The sequence below is a fragment of the Chelonoidis abingdonii genome, chromosome 1 (assembly GCF_003597395.2).
Source record: "Chelonoidis abingdonii isolate Lonesome George chromosome 1, CheloAbing_2.0, whole genome shotgun sequence".
Taxonomy (NCBI): Eukaryota; Metazoa; Chordata; order Testudines; family Testudinidae; genus Chelonoidis; species Chelonoidis abingdonii.
In genome coordinates, this window is record NC_133769.1 from 236,597,967 (window position 1) to 236,621,133 (window position 23,167).

The 23,167-nt window shown below is 43.9% G+C and overlaps 1 protein-coding gene across 2 annotated transcripts in view; it reads right to left on the reverse strand.

Annotated features, from left to right (window-relative positions):
• The window catches only part of CLCN4 (chloride voltage-gated channel 4), a 75,227-nt gene that overhangs the window by 50,670 nt on the left and 1,390 nt on the right, over window positions 1-23,167 (reverse strand). The window contains exon 2 of one of the 2 annotated variants that reach the window (XM_032779755.2): window positions 21,260-21,400. The exons of the other annotated variant lie outside the window; for it this stretch is intronic. The gene's annotated coding sequence lies outside the window, so the exon portion shown is untranslated. The remainder of the gene's footprint in view (window positions 1-21,259; window positions 21,401-23,167) is intronic. 2 annotated transcript variants of the gene reach the window in all.

Genomic DNA, 23,167 nt, shown 5'->3' on the forward strand with positions numbered 1-23,167 from the left:
ATTTGGAATTCCTTAGCAGAAAGAATGTCCTTTCGCTATAGATTGATAAGGTTAATAAAATCTTAAACACTTTGGATCATATTCTGCTCTCAGATATCAACACACAAATCCCACATGTGTGTCAATGAGTGCTATACACGTGCAGGTAAAGGCAGAATCTGGCCCCCATGAATTTCTTAGGAAATTTACTGATTCCTATAATTAAAACAGGCAAAAATGTGGCAGACCTGTCCCTGGTGCTGTGCTCAGCTCCTCCCAGTCCACTTTCCTATATTTTTAATTTTAAATTATATTTAATCCCTTTTTCAGTTCCTTTAATTTTTTGTGGTGGGAACATATAGGACATAAGCACCAGAGCTCAGTTTTCTGAGCTTCTGTTCCTTTGAGCACTGCTAATTAGGGACTTTTTTTTTGTGTTTTTTTTTGTTTTTTTGTTTTTTTTACACTAAATTGACAATCTGCTCTGAGCAGACAACTGAAAAAAAAAAAGGCATAATTTTACAAAGAGTGCAGCAGTCACCATGATAAATTTATAGAAAGTCTTAAGTGCAGAAATCAAATAATCTTCAAGCACCATGGCATGTTTATCTGAAAATGAATCAACCTATGGAGTCCAAAGGTTGAGAAGGACATGAAACCCAGACAAAGTGTCCAACATAGCAATGCAATGCAATGCAAGAATAATTTGCTGCTGGACTGGCTTCTTCAGTAAAAGTAGAAGTGAAAGAGTGACACTGAGAAATAATGACAGATAACCCAGCAGATGGCAAAGACTCTCCTGCACATGCTTATCTTAATCTATCTCAGGTACTTATACGCCCCCATCATCATCAGTATCTGAGCACCTCACACTTTTTAATGGATTTATACTCACTACACCCATTAGGTAATAGCACTCTATTATTCTCATTTTACAGCTGGAAACCCGAGGCACAAAGACTAAGTGACTTGCCCATGGTCACACCAGAAGTCTGTGACAGAGCCAGGAACTTAATCCAGTTCCCTCATGTCCCAGGCTAGTGCCCTAATCACTGGACCATCCTTCTGCTTCTCATCCAGCACTGATCACTTCATAACCAAAGACCATGTGTTTTGTGGCTTGATGCTAGCTGAGTAAAATTTTGGATGTTTGTGACCTGACACAGTTGTGAGGATGAAAACTGGATGCGACTCTGGTTGTAGATTTAAATGTGTTTTTGTTTTGGGATCACACTGTTGTCCATAGTCAAATAGTTCCATGCCATTATTTAGTGTTTCCTGTGAATTTGTGTGCCTGGCTGCTAGAGATTCTCAGTGCTGTATGTCGATATCACACTCTCACAATGAACACACTGCTGTAAGTGTTTGGTTTTTTTAAATTGCCCACTGTTTCAGCTAGTTCACCACATATCATCTATTCATAGAAAATCAGCACTCCAGTTAACCTACATGTTTATTAGTATTGCCTGCGTGCTGGCAAGTGTCATGGTTTCAGGTCTAGCTGCACTTCTGTCCCTTCCCAGTTTCTGTGAATGCATCTCCTCAGAAGGCAGGGTTTGTGCTTTTACCTATCTTGAGGGTAGAAGTACACAATTCTCTCCCTCTTAGATTGCACCCTGAGCTACAACGTGTATCAACTGTGCTTGCCCAGCAGGTCTGACTGGAGTTAGTCCCTGTGATTTTTCCCTTCAGGAGTCTGTGAATACAGTGACCCAACAACCTCCTTAAACCAAAGTATTGTTTACTTTGACAGTAGGAACAAAGCATAGACAAAAAAAGGATTTTAAAACAATAGTCTCTGTCTATCTTACCTAAATCCCTACCATCCTGTGATGGCAACCTAGGTAGGCCTAGTTTCTTCAGACACCCTAGCTGGGTTTGGAGGGACTGTGTGAACAACTGCTCCTCTTGAGTGTGTGTTCCTTTTAAAATTGATATACTCTTTCTGATCTTCTGGTTTCCAGGCCTTTTCTTATCCTGGCATTATCTCTTAACAACCCTTCAGTGTTTGCTTAGGGATGGCTTATCTTATTCTTTCCCCTCCTTGCTTGTTTTTCCTTACAGTTTTTATTAAACTAAAACAATATATTCATACACTGAACATCTCAATAACAACATACCTTAGTAATAAATTATTACAGCATAGTTCCACTTCCATCACAGTGAGACCATCAGACTCCAACAAAATGCTGTTAGATGTTTATAGGACAGTGGTGGCAAGTCCATTCTCAGCATCACAACTTTCCTAAAGCGTGGCACCCAGAATTGAACACAGTACTTCAGCGGAGGCCTCGCCAGCGCTGAGTAGAGTGGGAAAGTTATCTCCTGTTTCTTATGTATGACACTCATGTTAATACACCTCAATTATATTAGCCTATTTCACAACTGTATCACATTGTTGACTCAGATTATATTTATGATCCACCATAAAGATCCTTTTCAGCAGTATTACCACCTCATCACTTACTCTCCATTTTGTAGTTGTGCGTTTGTTTTTTTCTTCCTAAGTACTTTGCACTTATTTTTATTGAATTTCATTTTGTTGATTTCAGACCAATTCTCCTATTTGTAAAGGTAATTTTGAACTCTAATCCTGTCCTCCAAAATGCTTGTGTCCCCTCGCAGCTTGGTGTCATCTGCAAATTTTATAAGCATACTTTTCACTCCATTAACCAAGTCATTAATGAAAATATTAGTTGCACCAGACCCAGGACTGACATCTTGGGACCCAACTAGATACATCCTCCCAGTTTGACAGCAAACCATTGATAACTACTCTGAGTACAGAATTTCAACCAGTTGTGAACTCACCTTACAGAATTTCATGTAGATCACTTGTTTCATTCAGCTTAAAAACAATCCATGCACGCTCCAATGAACTTCTAACCTCAATAAGTGCCTACTGTGAATTTGACAGTATTTCCCTAAGTATGTTCTGATAAAGCAGACTATATTTAATAATTAAAAAAATTAAAAAGTGAGAAGGCCCCATTATGTAAAGCTGACACAGAAGAGGTCAGTGCCTACAAACAAGCTGATAGAATTCAAGACACTTGCACAGGAATATAAAAAAGAGCATTCTGGCTGTTGATATGCAAATAAGCACATCAAATTCTGTAGGGATTGTACTCATCATTTCTAAAATTTTGTCATATAAAACCATACAGAATTTTTGAGTTTTAAGATGCTTTTCTGCACTCTTAAATGGATCAATTATCTTTCAGAAAAAGACTACTTCAGATGTACTTCAGAAAAAGCCAATTGTACACTAAATTGTCACCTGGAGCCAGGCCCTCTCAGAGGTCCAAAGAGGCCCAAGTCCACCTCCAGCTTTTGAGGCCCCTAACCATAATAAAAATAAAAAATGACGGCACATGAAAACAAAATAAGGCACCAAAAAGAGAGAGACATAATTAGAATATTTTTGTATTTAACAAATGCTTTTCTAGCCTTTTTCTGTGCAAATGCACTAATTAGTGAAGGAAAATCTAGCCTTCACTTAATGTCACAATTGATATTAAGCATGGAGAGCCCATTCAAATGCTCTTGTCCCAAGACAAAGGGATGACATAGATATATATATATATAGTAAACATGGCACAGATACAGAGAGAGATAATGTCCAAAAATTTCAAACGTGTGCCCTCATGAAACTCACTGTACAAGGTAAAAATGTGTGAGGACAATCTTGAAGCTGGGCCTATAGGCTACGAAAGCCTATGATGATGGCCAAGCTACCAAGCTAGGGCTCAACCAACCAACCAGTCACCTCTTTTAGCTACTATATGAAGACAACAATGAGGAATTCTCACACACAAATAATTCCTGAGTCAACTGGATGTAAAACTAAAGACACTAAAATGTAACAATTCTCTACCTTTCAACACACACTTGATCTAGCACCAGCCACTAGTAGTGGTTTGTTTATATAATCAGCTGATCTGAGAGGACACGTTCATCACAGTCTAATCTTGTGCCATCAGAACTGATATATTAATATTTATGAAAATTTTTAACTCTTTAATATGACAAAATCTATATCAGTTAACAAAAAAATTATGTCTTTTACCAAATCACATCTCTTATTTGCTTAAATTTGCAGCTCTAAGCTGAGAGAATGTGTCACATTTTGGTCCGACAGGGATGCGCATAAAAACAAGTTGCAAAACTTATCAAATGCCAAAAAATTGACAAGTGTCTAAATCTGAGGTCCGCTCTGAGCTTGAGGCCCAGGCCAAATGGCCCTCCTGGCCCCCCTCTGATTGGCCCTGCCTGGAGCAAAGTTTTACACAGGGGTGATAAAATTATGTTTAGAGTGGAAAATACTCAGCTTTGTAACATTGTTACAACACGTGCTAATGTAGAAACCACACACAGCTAGAAAGGATGTATCAGTGAAATGGTGTTCTAGTTAGGATGGTGACTGATTTGATACAAAGTATATTTGCTCTAGCAAGGACAGACTAGAATGTCTTGCAGCCCAGAGGAAACTGAAAAGCACATTGACTGGAAACAACTAGTTGAAAAGCCATCAAAGGAAAACGCTTGGCTGTAGTTTATTGCAACTAGACATGTTAGTTCCATAGCACATTCTCTTCATCCTGTTTTCTATTTTAATTGGCCACATCAGAGAGAAGCAGACAGTGGTTTTATTAATGAAATTCCAACAAGTTTCAAGTTACTTTGAACATATCACAGTTACTCAATTACTTCTCTACCTACAATAATTGCTATCAACTACAGAAAAGTCACCTTTATGCTTTATTGCTTCAATCTTTATATTTGTCTTGAAGATAAGAATCTAGCTTTGCTGTATGGAATTTGTGCCCCTTGCAGATTTTGAATCATTATTCTCGTCAGTTAATTTTGTGCTTTAACAAAAGAAAGAAATGAGACTGAGGGAAGAAGGGACCTGGCTGGTGAAGACTGATGTGGCATTGTAAACTCCTGCTTTACACTTTATATTTGTATGGATCTTCTTTTCTAAAGCATCCAGAACCCTGTCTTTGCCCTATGCCAAATGTGGTACTAGGTTTTTCGCCTTCCTCTGCAGCGTGGGGCATGGGTCGCTTGCTGGTGGATTCTCTGCGGCTTGAGGTCTTCAAACCACAATTTTGAGGACTTCAATAACTCAGTCATGGGTTAGGGGTTGTTATAAAAGTGGATGGGTAGGGTTCTGTGGCCTGCCTTGTACAGGAGATCAGACTAGATGATCATATTGGTCCCTTCTGACCTCTGAGTCTATGAGTTGGCTGCCATGCAGAAGCACAACATAGTGGAGTTTGCCTTGGGATTTCTCCATGGTATGGTATGTCGTGATAGTAACTTAGATATTCTTTGAAGTGAGATGGCCCAGCCCTTGGAATGGCCAGCTACAGCCAGCAATAAATGAGGAGATAGCCTCAATGATTTGGGTCTGTTGACATAAGATTCTGGAAACGTCCAGTGTACGTAACTTCTTTTCTCTCAATGTAGTGTGGGGCTCGAGGAAGAAAACAGATAGGATAATGGATTGATTTAGGTAGAATTCTGAGACCACCCTGGGGATGAACTTGGGGTGAAGTTTCAGCACTATTTCATTCTGTGCAAGGTCACTGCAGGAGGGTCAGTATTTAAATACTTAAAGCTCATTCAGTCTCCTGGCCGAAGTGATATCCAGTAGGAAGAGAGCATTCAGCCTGAGATGAAGTAAGGAGCATTCTGAAAGGGATTCGAATGGAGGCCTAGGAATTTCAAGAAGATGATGCTGAGGTCCCAGGAGCCGGGTTCTCTGACCAGTGGATATGTACATAGACTCTTGAGGAACTTTGATACTGCCAGTGAGTGAAGATGGAGCATGACTGTACTGCTGAACGGCATCCTAAGATCATTGCAAACTTGATGGAGCAAAATGATTTGCCAGAGTGCTACAGATGCAGCAAGTAGTTGAAGATCCATGGTATCAAAGCATATGTGGCTCTGCTGGGCCAGCCAAATTGAGAACTTCATCCATTTTGATTGATAAATCCCTCTGGTGGATGCCTTCCTGCTCTACAGCAGGATCTCTAGGACTTGCCTAGAGCAGTTCCTGTCCATGGTACTTAATGAGCCAACACCCAGGCTGTCAGGTGCAGACATTTCGGGTCTGGATGGAGTATCTGATGATAGTCCTGTGAGATCAGGTCTGTGCAGTGTGAAAACTAGATCAGCTGCTGAACAGACATGTGTATCAGGTCGGTCAGCCAAAGCTGTCTTACCTAGGATGGGGTTACGAGAAAAACCTCTCTTTATGTTGGAAATCACCCTGGAGATCAGAGGAATTACAGTGACAAGACATAAAGGAGATGTGGGCTCCACCACAGAAGCAAGGTGTTGAGCAATAAGCCTGGGCTCATGCGTTCTTTAGAGCAGTAATTCTGGCACTTGGTATTAACCTTGGTGGCAAACAGTCTGTCCTGGGAACCTCCAGCCAGGGGATATTGGTTCTATGATGGATCTCTGTAGGGACCACTTGTGAGTAGTCACCGGTTGTCTGGTCAGGAAGTCTGCCAGGTTGTTGCTAACTCCTGGAAGGGAAAAAGCATCTCTGCTATCCTGTGTGGTGACAACATATCCAGAACTTGATGGCTTCCAGAGAGAGGGGAGATGAATGTACATTTCCGTGCCTGTTTACATAGTGCATTGCAGATGTGTTGTCTGTCAAGATCTGCACTATGGAGTTTTGAAGAACAGGCATACTAGCCTGATGGCTCTGAATTCCAGGAAAATTATATGGACCAGACATCTTCTGGGGACCAGGTCCCTTGCATTTTTGATGGTCCAGATGGGCTCCCAACCTGTGCCTGATGCATCTGTGATTAAAGACACTGACTGGGGGGAGAAAAAAAAAATCAGAGAATGGCACACCTTCCACACACATCTTTGGGTCCCTTTCCACCATTTCAGTTCTGCAATGATGTGAAGTGTAACCGAAACGTTTTTGCTCACTTGTTGTTTCACAGAGGCACACAGACAGATTTAGAGCAGTCTCAAGTGAAGTCTGGCAAGTGGAGTCACACATGACCTAGCAGCCCCAGACATGTCCATGCTATCGTAATCAGGTTTGATTCTAGTCCAAGTAACAGTGACTGCATCAAACAGGAACCGGTCTTTGGGGAGGTACACTCCTACCACCATGGAGTCAATCAAGGCTCCTATGAACTATAGTCTGTGAAATATAGTTTGTGATAGGGTTAGAGACAATTTTTCATAGTTCACCAGGAGCTCTGAGAGAACAGGGAGAGAGTATATTCTAGGCTTGTTGCCGTCTCCTGCGGGGATCTGCCCTTGATCAGCCAATTGTTCAGGTAAGGATAGATGAGAATGTCTTTCTTCCTGAGTTGTGCTGCTACTTCACGAAGACTCTCAGTGTCATGGAAAGTCTGGATGGTTGTACCTGGTACTGGGAATGATTTGGTCCCACTATGAGTCTTAGATACTTCCTGTGGATCAGGTGTACAGCTATATGGAAATATGTATCCTCCAAACCAAAAGCCATGAACCAATCAGCTGTAATGGCCACTCAGGCCTGGTAGAAAGGAACAAGGTGATTCTCAAGGGTGGGTGCAGATTCCAGATTGACTCCAGTATGACTCAACTCTCCAGTCAAATCTGCTGCCTCAGAGGGGACTGAGTTAGACAAAGAGGCAGAAAACTGGCACTCCCTAGAGTACCTGGGCTTCTTTCTTTGTGTGTACTGTGACTGTCAGGTTCAGGAGTGGGACACTGTCCTCTGGTAATTCAATGACTTCCTATAGAGGACCAATGGGTAAATCCCTAAGGACCATAGTGTGGGCCTTGGCGGAGCAGAGTGCTGTGTTTGTTTTCTGTCTGAAGATCTCCATCTCCCTGAAGGGCTGGTCCTTTTAATAGCCTGTATTTCACAAGGTACCATGGTACCTTCAGATACTTGGTGCCATGAGACCACTTTCATAATGACACCTGTAGCCATCAACCTTGAGGGCATATCAGATGCTGCCGGTAGAGATGTTCTCATGACCAATTAACCCTCCTTCATGATCTCCTTTAACTTACCCCTATTTCCTTGTGGGATATAAAATAGGAAGTGAGTGATCCTCTCAAAGCGAGGACATTGTATTTGTTAAACAGAACCTGGTAGTTCACTCACTCAAAGCTGCAGTGAGGATGACAAAATGTGCCTTACATCCAAAAAGGTCAAACGTTTTGGGATTTTTGTCTGCATGTATCTCTTTTGTGGGCACTGATTTTTCCTCAGCTGCCAAAACAACCAGGGAACTTGGGTTTTGGATAGTTGTAAGTGCCCCTGATCTCTCTTCTCTGTTCCTTTAAAAGTGAGAGGAAGAGTAGCGTTTTACATGGTCCTTTGCCCAGATCCAGGATCCACCGTTAATAGGGAGGGCAATTCTGGCCAATGTTATGTGGCACTCAAAATGTCAAAGAGTTGGTGAGACTTCTCTCTTATAAATGTAGTCAGTATCCAGGGTCTCCACAATATGGGACAGGAAGTCATTAAAAGCTTTCAAGTTGTCCATCCGAGTGTCGGGGATGGTGTCATTGCCTCATCTGGCAATGATGATGACTCTTTGGGTGGAGACAAGGTTGACGTAATCCTTCTGTTGCTTCTTGCTCCTGGAGGTCCACCTCTGGTTTTGGCACAAACAGCCCGGCTAATGATGCCGCTGGGGAATGGGATCTCCTCCTCTTTCTGGAAATGTGGGAGGGGGATCTGCTCCTAGATTCATCAGATGTGGCCAAGATGACATGCCATATGGGCACTGGCTTGGTTGTGGCTGGCCAACCCAATGCCACTCACATCCCATTTGGGGTGGAGCTGTGAATAACAGCTCCCTGGTTGGTGCTTTCTTTGAGGGCAGAGAAGACAGATTTGTACTTGAAACCAGTGAGAGAGAGTACACTGGTGATAGTGAGGAGGGATATATCTTCTCTTCAAACAGTGGTGCCATAGGGCGATAAAGTATCAAAGGCCATTTCCAGCACCACTCGCCTTTTTGGACTAGGGAACATCTCTGGACATGATCCAGTGTCCTCTAGGTGTATCTCAGAGCATTGCCGGGTACTGAGGTTGGTGCCTGGTTTATTGTTCCCTGCTCTGATCTAGAACTCAGAGGCTCTGTGCTTTGAAAAGTGATTGTGTGTGTTTCTCCTTCTGGGACTTTCCTTCATATTTGGCGCTATACTGGGCTCCATCCAGCTCTGTGAAAGAATGTCAACTTTATGTCTGAGCACAGATGCTGGCTTTACTCTTTGGGATGTTAGTGCCAGGTTCATCCATACTGAGGTGTCCAGTGCTGAAGACTTCATTGATGTTGAGGTGGTTAGTGTCCAAGACACCAAGACTGGTTCTGCCAGTGCTCTCTTTGCCTTGTTTCCAGTGTTTGAGCCTGAAGTACAATGTGTACTCACAGGAGCACTGGCTGATGTTGATTCATCTCTCCTTGATCTGGTAGTGATGGTCACCTCTGGGTCTGAAGCAATCCAAATGGACTGCCTCTGCAGGCGTAGCTTGAGCCAAGCCTCTCTGGATATGTGGAGGAAAAGGACTTAAACACAGAGCATATCTGACTGGGCAGAAAAGCCACAGTGTCCATCTTTGATAGGGATCAGTTCATAACATGACAGGCAGGGTTTGGAGTCTACCATGGCACATGGTGGCTGGCTCGAAGTGGCTGGACCTCTGTATGGCAGAGTTGCTGATAATGCCTTAATGAAGAGTGAAGGAAGATTTTTTTCACAAAATTGGAGTAGTAGCAGATTGAACATTTGCCAAGTTCTGTCTTGTTGCCATGGGAGGGTTGCAACGATTCTGTCTTTTATGACCTCACACAGGAGCACAAGGAGGCAGAGGGTGTATGTGCAGCCCTGACAGACACAGCTAGTCAAAAAAACTGATCTTGCATGCATGTGGCGCATGCGCACCTACGTGGGAGTACACATGGACATATACTCAACAAAGAAAAAGTCATTTCTATATTTAATTTCCAGTATTTTATCAACACTTTTCATAATTTCAAGTAAAGATGCTTACTTTACTCTAACTCTCAAAATATCATGATGATGAATTTGCCCACAGCCCTGGCACAAGAAATACCTCCTTCCTCTTTAAAAAAAATCTTTCCATATCAACAACCAACATACAGACAGGAAAATGACGTTATAACAGCTACATGGTGCTGCATCATTGTAAGTGCACTTGAAGGTAATTAAAAGGTTATGGAACATTCTTCTAAATATTAAAGAAAAGGTAGTGAGTGATGATTTACAAAATATGTTTAGTGAAGGCATGACTGAACCACTGGCATGTTAAACTGCATTTTAATTGTGTTTAAAAATACCCATAGGCAATGTAAAGCTGTTGGTTTTCAAAGTCATAAATGAGCATATTGATTGATCTATTGACCTTCCATATCAACTTAAAAATTTTAAAAGGTCATTTAATTAGAACAGTGCCTCCATCCCCCAAAGAAAACAGTACAAGCCTGTTTGGAAGCATGATCTAGCATAAGAAAGTGAGACCAGTTAGAGATTAAAACTAACAGTATTTTTATTATTATGCTTCTGGGTCTATCATATAGACCTCTCTTATAAGGAGAAAACACATTACTATATTCTACAGCACTCACCTAAAACAGCAGTATCTCTACAGAGAGATGAAGTGGTTTGGAACATTACTTTAAGATATTGTGGTACATTTTTATATGGGTTGGTTACCATATATAAAGCAGTCTCCCGCTATGATGCTGTGGGCAAGCTAAAAGCAGTATATATTTGATGTGTAGTTTTACCCTGAATAATCTCCATGGAAAAAATGTGAAGCTGTAGCAGTAATGAAAAAACACAGGGCATAGCATCACATGGGAGAGATTCTGGAAGAAAGGAAAAACACATGGGCTAATCACTGGAAACTTAAGGCACAAAGGGAAAGACGTGCTCCAGATTAAATCATGATCTCCAGCCATTAGCTCTCAGCTATTCCACGTAAGGATAAAAGCATAGTAAGGATAATAGAGCTGGTCTTAAGACCAAGCAAAGCAAGTGTCCACTGGTGCCTCAGAATCCATGGACACTCTGAAATTCACCCGCCAACAAAATCTGCATCTTTGGCAGCATGAATGTACGGGGAGGCAGACTCTCACTGCCAGATCTTCGCTCCTCTCTGCCAATGAGAATGGAAGCAGTAAGAATTTATGGCCCGATCTCCTGTCTTCTAGTTCTTGCTAGGCGCCCTGTAAATCATAAGGCTGTCCCTGCTAATGCTAAAACACAGCCTCACCTGTGATGGTAGCATTCACTATATTTAAGGTTAACTTCTAGCTTTCATCCTAAGCTCTCTCCCACCACCTCCCTTTTCAGTTTAATTGTAAGTCTTTTTTCAAAAAAATTCTTTTTGGTCTGAAATATGCTGTGTTTGGTCACAGCTTGAGTTTTCTTGGAAAGTTTGAGCAAAATTGTTGAGTTATGTCAGAAGAAAAAAAAACCCAAACAAACCACTTTCCCCATATGTTCCAAGTGGAATTTTTGCACTCCCATAACTCAAAATCAGCTCAAGCTAAAAACATCGAACTCAGTTTGTTTTGTTGTTCCCAGTGAGACTTAAATGGCTGCCTAAGTCTGAAGAAAACTGGTTCTGTAGATCTCAACTTTATGTGCAAAGTCAGCAATTTCATACACAGAGTTTAGAATTACTCTATATTGGGTTTTTCAGGTTGTGTTATTAATGCTTCTTTAATAAAGGATGACTCACAGTTAACTTTTGTTCAGTTCAGGGAAGAGAGCTCTGTGGTTTAGCACCAACTTCCTCCCTTTTGTCTTTTAAAGGAAATAGGGAAATTTAATTAAACAAAATCAGGAGATGATGCAATGTTGTGGTTGAGAAATGAACACTCAGAAGTCAGCTTTCAGATGTTAGGATTTCTCACACACCAGTAATTCTTATATGATTCACATATATTATTTTCTAGTCTTGCTTTCTTCATTAAAATTGATCTTTATTCCATTACTGTTTCAGAAGGTCTGCTTTTGAGCTCATTGATTTATATTCCTTTTAATTTAATACTTCGGTTGGCTCTCTCTGCAAAAGTACGTCAGTTTGCATGGAATCCTCAACATCAGGATTCGGGGATATGAGCTGAGCACAGTGGAGAAGCTCACACTGCAAATCTCTGTACCATGAATAGAAAAACTCTGTTTCCAACATTGTTAGCCAGAAACCTTTCATTAAATTAACTCAAAATCTGTTGCTTGATTCCTCCTTTCCCTATAGGATCTTTCTGAGTGTACTCTGACCATTGCACATGAGTATTTCTTTATTCTTATGATGGATTCCCCCGTGTCAACACCCACCAGCCTGTAGCCAAGGAGTATAGATAGGAGCTGGTCAATGTCATTATTGAATCAGTTCTAAGCATTGTTTTTGAGCTAAGTATGATGACCTCTGCCCTACTCAGGCCATTACTTTTCTCTCATGGAGCTCACTGCTTCCATGAAGCTTTTATCCAAATGAGCAGTGGGTTGCATTCCACATTCTTACACGAGTCACTCGCAAGAAAATTGCCTGGAATCCATGTAGTATACAATAATCAAAATGGGGTTTGAAGAGGAAAGGGTTCCGTTTGACTCTCTTTATGGAAACAGATTTTAATGTGATCCATTAACAGAACTAGTGTGATGAAGCCCAAGGATATTACTGATGAGAGGCAGAATGACTCCAGGACATGGGTAATTACACATTTGCAAGCAAACAAGTATTTCAAGAATTATCATACTTAAGCCCTTCAAAATAAAGAGTACAACTGAACTTAGGCAGCAAATACTTTTATGAAAGAGAGGGGACTAGTGGATACCACCATAAAAAAGGTATTTCAAACTTAGCAGAGAGATGTGTCCCAGTGTAGCCCAAGGTCCAGTGTGCTTCAGCAGCAGCAGCCATGTGAAAGACAAGATGTAGACTACAAACGTTGGCATGTTGGGAGAAAAGACGGTTACTCACCTTTGTAACTGTTGTTCTTCGAGATGTGTTGCTCATATCCATTCCAGTTAGGTGTGCGCGCACTGCGTGCACGTTCGCTGGAAGATTTTTACCCTAGCAACACTTGGTGGGTCGGCTGGGCGCCCCCTGGAGTGGCGCCGGATATATACCCCTGCGACCCAAACCGTCCCTCAGTTCCTTCTTGCCGCTACTCCAACAGTGGGAAGGAGGGCGGGTGTTGGAATGGATATGAGCAACACATCTCGAAGAAACAACAGTTACAAAGGTGAGTAATCGTCTTTTCTTCTTCGAGTGCTTGCTCATATCGATTCCAATTAGGCGATTCCCAAGCCTTACCTAGGCGGTGAGGTCGGAGTGAGATGTTGCAGAATGCAAAAACTGCTGAGCCAAAGGCTGCATCATCTCTGGACTGTTGAACCAGAGCATAATGTGAAGCAAAGGTGTGGACCGAGACCAGGTAGCTGCGCGACATATCTCCTGGATAGGTACACGAGCCAGGAAGGAGGCAGATGAAGCCGGAGCCCTGGTAGAATGCACGGTGATGTGGCTTGAGGAAATATGAGCCAAATCATAACAAGTGCGGATGCACGCTGTCACCCAAGATTGAGATCCTGTGAGAGGAAACAGGTAGGCCTTTCATTCGGTCTGCTACTGCGACAAAGAGTTGGGGCGTTTTACGAAAGGGTTTTGTCTGCTCAACATAAAATGCGAGCGTTTCTATGGACGTCCAGGGAGTGCAACTGTTGCTTCCGTCACGTTGAGTGTGGCTTTGGGAAGAAGGGAGAGAAAGACCAGGAGAAAGATGTCCTGGTTAACATGAAAAGGCCGAAACACCATTTTAGGGAGGAAATGCGCCGGTGTGGCCGCAACTGCACCTTGTCCCTGTGGAACACAGTGTACGGCGGATCCACAGTAAGAGCCCTAAGCTCGGAGACTCGTCTGCTGATGTAATGGCTACGAGGAAAGCTGTCTTCAAGACAGGTAGAGTAGCAAGCAGGTTGCTAACGGCTCGAATGGGGGAGACATAAGCCTGGTTAAAAACCAGGTTGAGGTCCCAGTCGGGCTGGGGCGGTGTACTTGGGGTATAAGCGCTCCAAGCCCTTGAGGAACCTGAAACAATAGGTGTGAGAACACGGAACAGCCAGTTCTTCCCCTGGGTGGAAGGTAGAGATGGCTGCCAAAGCGTACCCTCAGTGATGATACTGCTAGGCCCTGCTGTTTGAGAGACCAGAGGTAGTCCAAAATAGAGGGAATCGAGACCTCAGTGGGAGTAAGATTATGCGTTTCGCACCAGCAGGAGAAACGCTTCCACTTGGCCAGATACGTTGACCGGGTGGAAGGTTTCCTGCTACCCAGGAGAACTTGTCTTACTGATACACAACAATGTAACTCTGACTGGTTTAGCCAGGCACCAGCCACGCCGTGAGGTGAAGGCTCTGTAGGTCTGGGTGGCGAAGCCTGTCGTGGTCCTGAGTTATGAGGTCTGGGTGGAGTGGCAGGGTAATTGGGTTGGCTATGAACAAGTCGAGCAACATGGTGTACCAGTGCTGCCTAAGCCATGCTGGAGCAATCATGATTAGGCGCGCTCTGTCCCTGGGGAGTTTTAGCAGGAACTTGTGAACCAACGGGAACAGTGGGAAGGCATAAAGTAGCTGGCTCTTCCACGGCATCAGGAAAGCGTCCGAGATCGATCCCAGGGAGAGACCTTGGAAGGAGCAGAACATCTGGCATTTCCTGTTCGCGTGGGAAGCGAACAGGTCTATGTGGGGAAATTCCCACTTCTGGAAAACAGAATGAATAACGTCCCGGGGGATCAACTACTTGTGAGACAGGAAGGACCTGCTGAGTCAATCCGCCAGAGTGTTCCAAACCCCTAGGAGAAAGGAGGCTACCAGGTCTATCGAGTGGGCTATGCAAAAGTCCCAGAGTTGGATGGCCTCCTGACAAAGGGGGGAGGATCATGCCCCTCCCTGCTTGTTTATGTAGTACATAGCCGTTATGTTGCCTGTAAGCACTGAGACACAATGGCCTTGTAAATGTTGCTGGAATGCCTGGCACGCCAGGCGGACTGCTCTCAGTTCTCGGACATTTATGTGTAATGCCAGCTCCTGAGATGACCAGAGGCCTTGAGTACGAAGGTGTCCGAGGTGAGCACCCCAGCCGAGAGATGACGCGTCCGTTGTCTGTGACATTGAGGGCTGGGGCGGATGGAACAGCAGCCCTGTACACACCAGGGAGGGAGTTAGCCACCAGTCTAGGGAGCCTAGGGTGCTTGGGGGAATGGTAAATCGTGTCTATTGGGTCCCTGCCGCGCGGTATACCGAGTTGAGCCAAGCTTGAAGAGGACGGAGGCGAAGTCTGGCGTATTTGGTTACGAACGTGTAGGCAGCTATGTGACCCAGGAGACTGAGACAAGTGCGAGCCGAGGTCGTCAGGAAATTCTGTAGACCTCGGATGATTGTTGCCATTGGAGTGCAGGATAGCTCCTATGAAGCCTAACCTCTGCGTGGGAACCAGAGTGGATTTTTCTATATTGATCATCAGGCCTAGACGTGTGAATAGGTCCTTGACGATGCCCACATGCTGGGTGACTTGTGTCTTGGAGGCCCCTCGGATGAGCCAAATCGTCCAGATATGGAAAAACGTGTATCCGATGTCGGCGGAGATAGGCGGTGACTACGGCCATACACTTTGTAAATACCCTTGGGGCTGTAGAAAGGCCAAACGACAGGACCGTAAACTGGAAGTGCTGACGGTTGGCTACGAAGCGGAGGTACCTCCTGTGTGAAGGAAAAATGGTGATGTGAAAGTACGTGTTCATATCAAGGGCGGCATACCAGTCTCCAGGATCCAAGGATGGGATAATGGTCCCCAGGGATACCATGCGGAACTTCAATTTTGTTATAAACTTGTTGAGTCCTCGCAGGTCTAGGATAGATCTGAGACCTCCCTTCGACTTGGGCATTAGGAAATAAAGGAGGTAAAACCTCTTGCCCCTTTCATCCTTTGGTACCTCCTCTATAGCTCCTATGGCGAGAAGCGTCCACACCTCTTGCAACAGGAATTGCTCATGAGAGGGGTCCCTGAAGAGGGACGCGGTTGAAATAAATTGGAGGTGGCACCCATACTTCACTGTGCGTAGGGCCCAGCGATCTGAAGTTAACTGGGACCACGCCGGGAGGAAGTAGGAGAGATGGTTGGAGAAGGGAGGAGAAGGATCCTGGCCTGTAACTGGTACGCCACTCTCGGGCGCACCTTCAAAAATTTGTATTTGGTCCGGCTGATGGTTTCGAGGAACCTTGATTTTGGCCCCCTTAGGGTCCTGATTGTCGTCTACGACCACCTCGGCCGCGCCGCCTGCCAAAGTCCTGTCTTTGTCTAGGCGGCAGAGTACAATAGGCGGACGTGAGGCTGGGGACGGAAAGGCCTCATTGGCTCGGTCACCGGCGTATGCATGCCAGAGGAGCGCGCATTAATGACCCTGTTGTCCTTCAGGCTTTGCAGCCTGGGGTCAGTCTTTTCTGGAGAAAGAGACCCTTTACCATCAAATGGCCAGTCCTGGATGGTATACTTGCAGCTCCGGTGGGAGGCTTGAAACCTGAAGCCATGAGATGCGCTCATGGCAAACACCTGAGGCCAGAGTCCTGGCTGCTGAGGTGGCCGCATTCCACCGAACGAAGCCTGGAAGGGAAGTTCTGGCCACCTTTTCCCTTCCTTCCAAGAGAGGCAGCGCACTCTTGGCGGGAAGTCTTGAGGGAGGTAGCTCCCGTAAACTTACCCACCGTTCCGCCCAGGTGTTATAATTATAGCAGCTAAGCGGGCTTGTTGATTGCCACCCCGGAGCTGTAGGGTGCCTGGCTGAGTATACTAGCGCGCGAGTACGTCCATTCGCCTAGCCTCCTTCGAATTCGAGGCTGGCGCCTGCTGGCCATGGCTTCGTCCTCTTCATTAACAGACTGGACAACTATGTGAGCAGGGAGTAGGATGGACATTACAAGTAACTCGGTACCCTTTAGAGGCACCATGTATTTTACGTCGACTCCCTGGCTGCGGAGGGATAGAGGCTGGGACTGCCATATAGTATCGGCATTGGCTGGATGGTCCTTGAATAAATGTAGGGCCACTCTGGTGGGGATCCGCCGACAGAATGTCCACTACAGGGTCCTCTACCTCCGGGACCTCCTCCCACCTGCGAGGTTCATATGAGTGCTACCTCCTGAGGAGGTCCTGATGGGCTCTCCAGGTCGATTGGAGGAGGGCCCAAGGAGGATGTTCCTGCCACCGCCTCATCTGGAGAAGAGGAAGAGGAGATGCCGGGGACGAGTGGGTCCTGTGTGGCCTCTTGTTCTTCGGCGACTTCCTGCTCCAGTGGAACCTGGGAGTCCGGTGGGTGAACTGGGGCTTCCTCTGTAGCAGTCGGAGGACGACAGCTAACTGTCACCTCTGGCACTCAGTGCTCTGATGGGACAGAGTGGGACGGAACTACTGGTATGTCTTGGGCCTGGTGGTATGCCCAAGGTGTCCAGAAAGACCACTGATGGGGGCCTTGGTCTTGGGCCTGGGCCTCTTGGAAGACTCTGGTGGGCATATCAGAATTGCGGTCCTGTGCATAAGAGCTGTCCGTGTGGGACAACACTGATGCGTGTCTGGATGGCCATGGAGGGGTTGAAAAGCCCTGGGCAGAGTCTCTGTCTCTAGTGGACCTTGCTCTACTCGGCACTGGGGACCGGTACTGGGAGGCATACCGGTACCGGGAATGAGATCGGGACCTGCGACCAGAGCGGTGACAAGAGGTCGACTGAGATCTCGAGTCTCGATGTCGGGAGTGGCTACGGGAGTCACGGTGCCTGGAGCAGTGCCGGGAGCTGGAGCAGTGTCAAGAGTAGCGGGCCGGCGAACGGGATATTAAACGGTGCTGCGAATGCGACCGGTACCGAGGAGGAGAATGGTGCTGGGACTGCGAGCGGCGTTGGGAGCGGGAGCGCCGACAGGACCTAGAACGTCTGTGGGACCGTGATCGTGAACGGTGCCACCCTGCTGTGCCGACAGAGGATGGTCTTATCAAGGCAAGCTTGCCGATAGACTGTAAGTGCTGGAAAAGAGAAAATTCACTACTAGGTGCGGGCGAGGGGTTGCGTTATCAATGGACAAAGGAAAGGAGGTTTCATGAATGCATTCGCTTTTTAAAAATGTCCTTCTTTAAATGCAGTGCTTACCATCTCTGCAGTCAGATGGCAAAGTTAGCCTCCTGATAGAGAACGTTTTAGCGCCGGCCCCAGAGCTCTGAGTGAAACGGCTCGTCAGCCCTCAGCACACAAGGTGACAGCCCTGCACTAGGTAGGCCACTACTAGATTGTTCTGTTCTTTCAGCTCTTGTGATTCTAACAGAAACAGAGAGAGTGAATAACAGACTGTGCAGCAAATCCTTTCTACACAACCACGAGGAGACAACATGGGCCAGTGGCACGGCACTAGAGTGGGAGTCAGGGGCATGGCTTCTATTGCTGAATCTCTCACTGAGTTGCTGTATGACCTCAGGCAAGTCACTTCACCTCCTTTTTGGGTTCAGACTCATGATTTTTGAATGCTTAGGGATGACAACACTGAGCACTAGACCAGGGCTGGAAACATATGGGTCACTGGTCACATCCAACCTCTGGGAGCTTACACTCCAGGTTTCTCTTCTTGCACGTGTTCCTTATCTGCAAATAGGGGGAACCTTCCTTTGCGAAGCACTTCGAGATTAAGAAGTGAGAACTGCTATATAAGAGCTGAGCATCATTATATGGATTTTTTGCCAAGACCTGGAAGTTTTGCATTAGCCATGAGTCATTTCCTGGTCTGCAGTCCAGAAACATAGGTGCTGGAACTAGGAGGGCAGGGGGTGCTGCCGCACCACCTGGCTTGAAATGGTTTCCATCATATACAGGGTTGACAGTTTGGTTCAATGGCTCTCAGCACCTCCACTATACAAATTGTCCCAGCACCCCTGTCCAGAAATACCAAATTTGAAAATTGTCTTTTTTTTTTTTTTTTTTTAAACATAAAACGTAATTGGTATCTGAATCTATGGCATGATTCATTTCACTGAACAGCAATACAGTCATGGGTGCCCTACACAATAGCCAAACAGTACAGCAGAAGGAGGATCTAAGTGAATGGAAAGTGGAGTTTAAGGGCAATATTCTGCTTGTGTTATGCACACAAAACATCTGCATGGGTCATAGGGATAAAATGTACTCAGCTTGGTATCATATCATTTTGCTGGATGGAAATGCCTGACTCATATCAGTCTTGACAGCCTTTGTTCCCACCAGATTTTGTTAATGAATTCAAGTGTTACCACTGGAAAAATAAATTAAAGTTTGCCTTTAAAAGATCAGGGCTGAAGTCTTCATGCATTTTTCACACAGGCAAAAAGCCACGCTAGTGGGAGCCAAGCACTATGGTCTATATTAAACAACAACATATTAGCACAGTTTAAGTGTGAGAGAGAATTCACACAACTCTCTTGTCGAGATTTCTAAGAAGTTTGAACAGATAAATCCAGCATTGGAAGCACCAGAATGCATTTAGTGCAAGCTTGTTAATATGGCAATTTGAAATGTGTTCACATTGCTTTTAGTGCCTAGGTGTGGAAAAATGAAAGCTCTCTGGAGATGCTTTTCTCTACAAGATTTGATTTTGTCTGAAATGTTTTTTTAAAAAAGGCTTATAGAGCTGAAGTCTCTTTAAGACACATTTGACCACATAGCCTTTAATGCAGGGGTTCTCAGACTTTTGTACTGGTGACCCCTTTCCTACAGCAAGCCTCTGAGTATGACCCGCCCCTTATGCATTAAAAACACTTGTTTAAATATTTAACACCATTATAAATGCTGGAGGCAAAGCAGGGCTTGGGGGTGGAGGGTGACAGCTCATGACCCCTCGTAATAACCTCGTGACCCCCAGTTTGAGAACCCCTGCTTTAATGCTTTCTGTTATTATGTTAGATTTTAACCATCAGTGATAGTGGTATACACCCATTCAAGTTCTTCCTTCACTAGGACATACAATACATTTAAAAACATAACACAATCAGATTTCCCCCACATGCACGGACAGATGCACATGCACACACAAAACTCATATCATGGCATATCTTTTCTTGCATTTTCAATGGTGGGAAAAGATGTATGAAGGGAATGTCAAGAATCAAAAAAACTTCCTGCATAATCTGTCTAATTAATTTGACCATTTCCCTGCTGCTGCTGCAGCTGCCGCGTCATCATCCATTCTCTGACAAAGACAGAAAATTATTCATCAAGGTTCTTACAAATGACTGAAAGCAGGAGAAATTTTCTTATTCAACTGTCATGCTCTTAAGTGATTTTGATGTCTTGCCTCCTAAAACTCCTGGCATTTGCCATTATTTTTAGGTTGCTAGGAACAAAATACATTTTTTAAATGAACTAGAAAATAACAGAGTAGCAAACATTCCCCCAACCCTGAATGATTTATCTTCATGTATTTTCATTGTGTGCAATTACAGCTGAAGGGAAAAAAACTCTGGAATTTGAAGTTTTGCTCGATTACCACTTTAATTGTGACTTAAATACATTCAGGTTATATCACTAGGACTTTGGGTTAAATAGCAAGAGGCTGCTAGCCTTCTCATGTCCCTTGCCCCATCCCTGATGAATAATTGTCATTGCTTATATCGGATGACAAAATCCTTGCAAACAAAAACCACCTGACATCATGCAAATCAATTATGCAAAAAACCTACTGGACTAGGTCCTTAAAAATACTGTCAGCAAACAAACAGAAATAGTCTCCATTAAGATCTGCTAACTCCTAGACCAATTTTCATTTTTTTTAAAGAACTAGAGACATTTCATTTTTATACTAATTTGCTTTATGTGTGACGAAAAACAGGGAACATAATCAAGACAATATTGCTATGCCTCTCTGTACTGATCTAGGCTGATGGCTGCTAATGTAAATACATAATTTGGCACTTACAAGAAGGGCCCATGTACGATACAGGGCCCATTTCAGGACAATGGGCCTTCTTCAGCTTTAAAGCTCCATCTGGCAGCATTGCTGCTAGAGATGTTAGCTGGAAGAACTGTAAAGCGCAAAGAAGCAGCCCCTGTACCTGCAAATCCTCTGCTTGCACAGAAACTGCTCTGCTGTATTTTCTATTGCAAGATCTGCCTAACAGAGATTGAGCTCTAGGATGACCACACAGAAAGAGACTGGCAAATTAGCTTTCGGAGAATTGTCTCTTACCTGCAAAGCAACATCATTTAGCCCAGTCCCACAGATTTTGATAGCATCCTTTCGTTACTGGTATGGCTGCAAAAGCAATGATGTCATAGGGAGGAAGCAGTTACAGTCACGTGACTGCATCCTCCCTCTGTAGGGTATCAGCTGGGGGAGAGAGAGAGAGAGTTTGTAATCCTGCAGGAATCAGTTGAGGCAGTGAAATCTTGATCACCCTTTTCTACACATATATTGTGACTTACAGAGCTCTATTAATCAAAATGGATGACTAGCTATTTTATACCCAGGTTGCTTTTCTAAAAAGGGATTATGATTTTGTCATAGCATTAATAAATGATTGTTAATGAAGACAAGCTAATTAACTATGAACTCGTGTTCATAGGTTATAAGCAATACTGCTGTTTATTTTATAGCAATACCCGAAGGCCTCATTACATATTTCATAAATATGAAAAGTTACTAATCACAGTAGTTTGAAAATGGCACGAACAACAATTTTATAATCTCTCTCAATCCTCCAACATGCTTCTCTCACCTTACTCCTTTCCAAGTCAATCCAAAAATGCAGAGGCAAAAAACATTTTTCTCCCACCATTTCACACCCTCATTGAACCCTTTATCTTCCTCATGTTCAAGCTTCCTGTCCTTAGCTCCAAAGTTCAATACTTCCCTCCATCTATGTTCTGAGCTCTTCTTATTCTCCCATTTTGCTTGTTCATGCCTAACCACTTATTTCTGTATCCTTTGCCTACCCATCTTTCTCCCCTCTCTCTTCCATGCTGCCCCTTGTGCTTGAAATTGTTCTTTTCCTATGTGCCACGTTTACCCTCTTATCTGTCAAATTCCTGTTGAATTTTTTCCATAGAATCTTTTACTAACAATTCACTTAAAATACATTCAATAACTTAAAAAACCCTCAAAACAAAAAAAGCCCCAAACCCACAATCTTCATTGCTCTGACTTCCAAATCGTTGGTCATTCAGGAGATCACATTTAGAACCATTCTCTAAGGACAAGTTTAGACTGAGTCTTACTCTAATTACAGTACCACTCCGAGCACACCCAGTTCTCTTGTTCTAAATAAATGCTGTTTTTATAAGAATTGTGTACGCCTCTAGATTTACCTTTCACAGACACAGTTCAATGAAATCTTACAAAATATACTAGATATACATAATTGTGTAAAAGCATGTTCTCTTTTTATGTTTTATTATAGCATTACACTGATATTATTCATCCTCCCTTATTTGAATATACATTTGGTTTAGCCTTAATGATCTTCAGTGAAGACCTTTTCAATACCAAACAGGAGAGTAAACACAGCAATGTTTAGGGTGTTGTCTTAAGTACTGCACTTTTATTACAATATTCTCTTTGCATCCCCCACAGGTCTCTCTTTCACTTGGAATACACATTTTGAACTAGTCCTCAATTCTACTAGTCTTCTCATGGTCAAAGCCTTCCTCGAAATTCACTTCTGTTGTGATACAGTACCTATGAAAAATTAGCTACCTAACAATAGGTAGGATAAAATAGTATGTTTGCACTAGGGGAACCATTAATAGTCTATGGACGGGGCACACAGAGGGATTCCACCCATACCCTTTTGGGTTAACAAAGCAGTTCTGCAGCAGTTCTCTTTGCATTCATGTAACAAATTTGCGGCAGACCAAACAAATAGCCAGCCTCCATAACTATGTATACCCAACTGGGCCAAATCCTTAGGTAGGGACTGAATAGCAGGTGATTCTGTAAATAGGAAACTGGATTAGTGACTTCAGAATGGCTAAACAGCTGCTCCAAATCTGGGCTCTAGGTTGAAGGAAGTGCCTGTCTCCCTGGTTTCCCATGCAGATCCTCTGACCAAATCCTATTTACATGGACTTTGCATAAGAGATTAGATCTTGACACTTA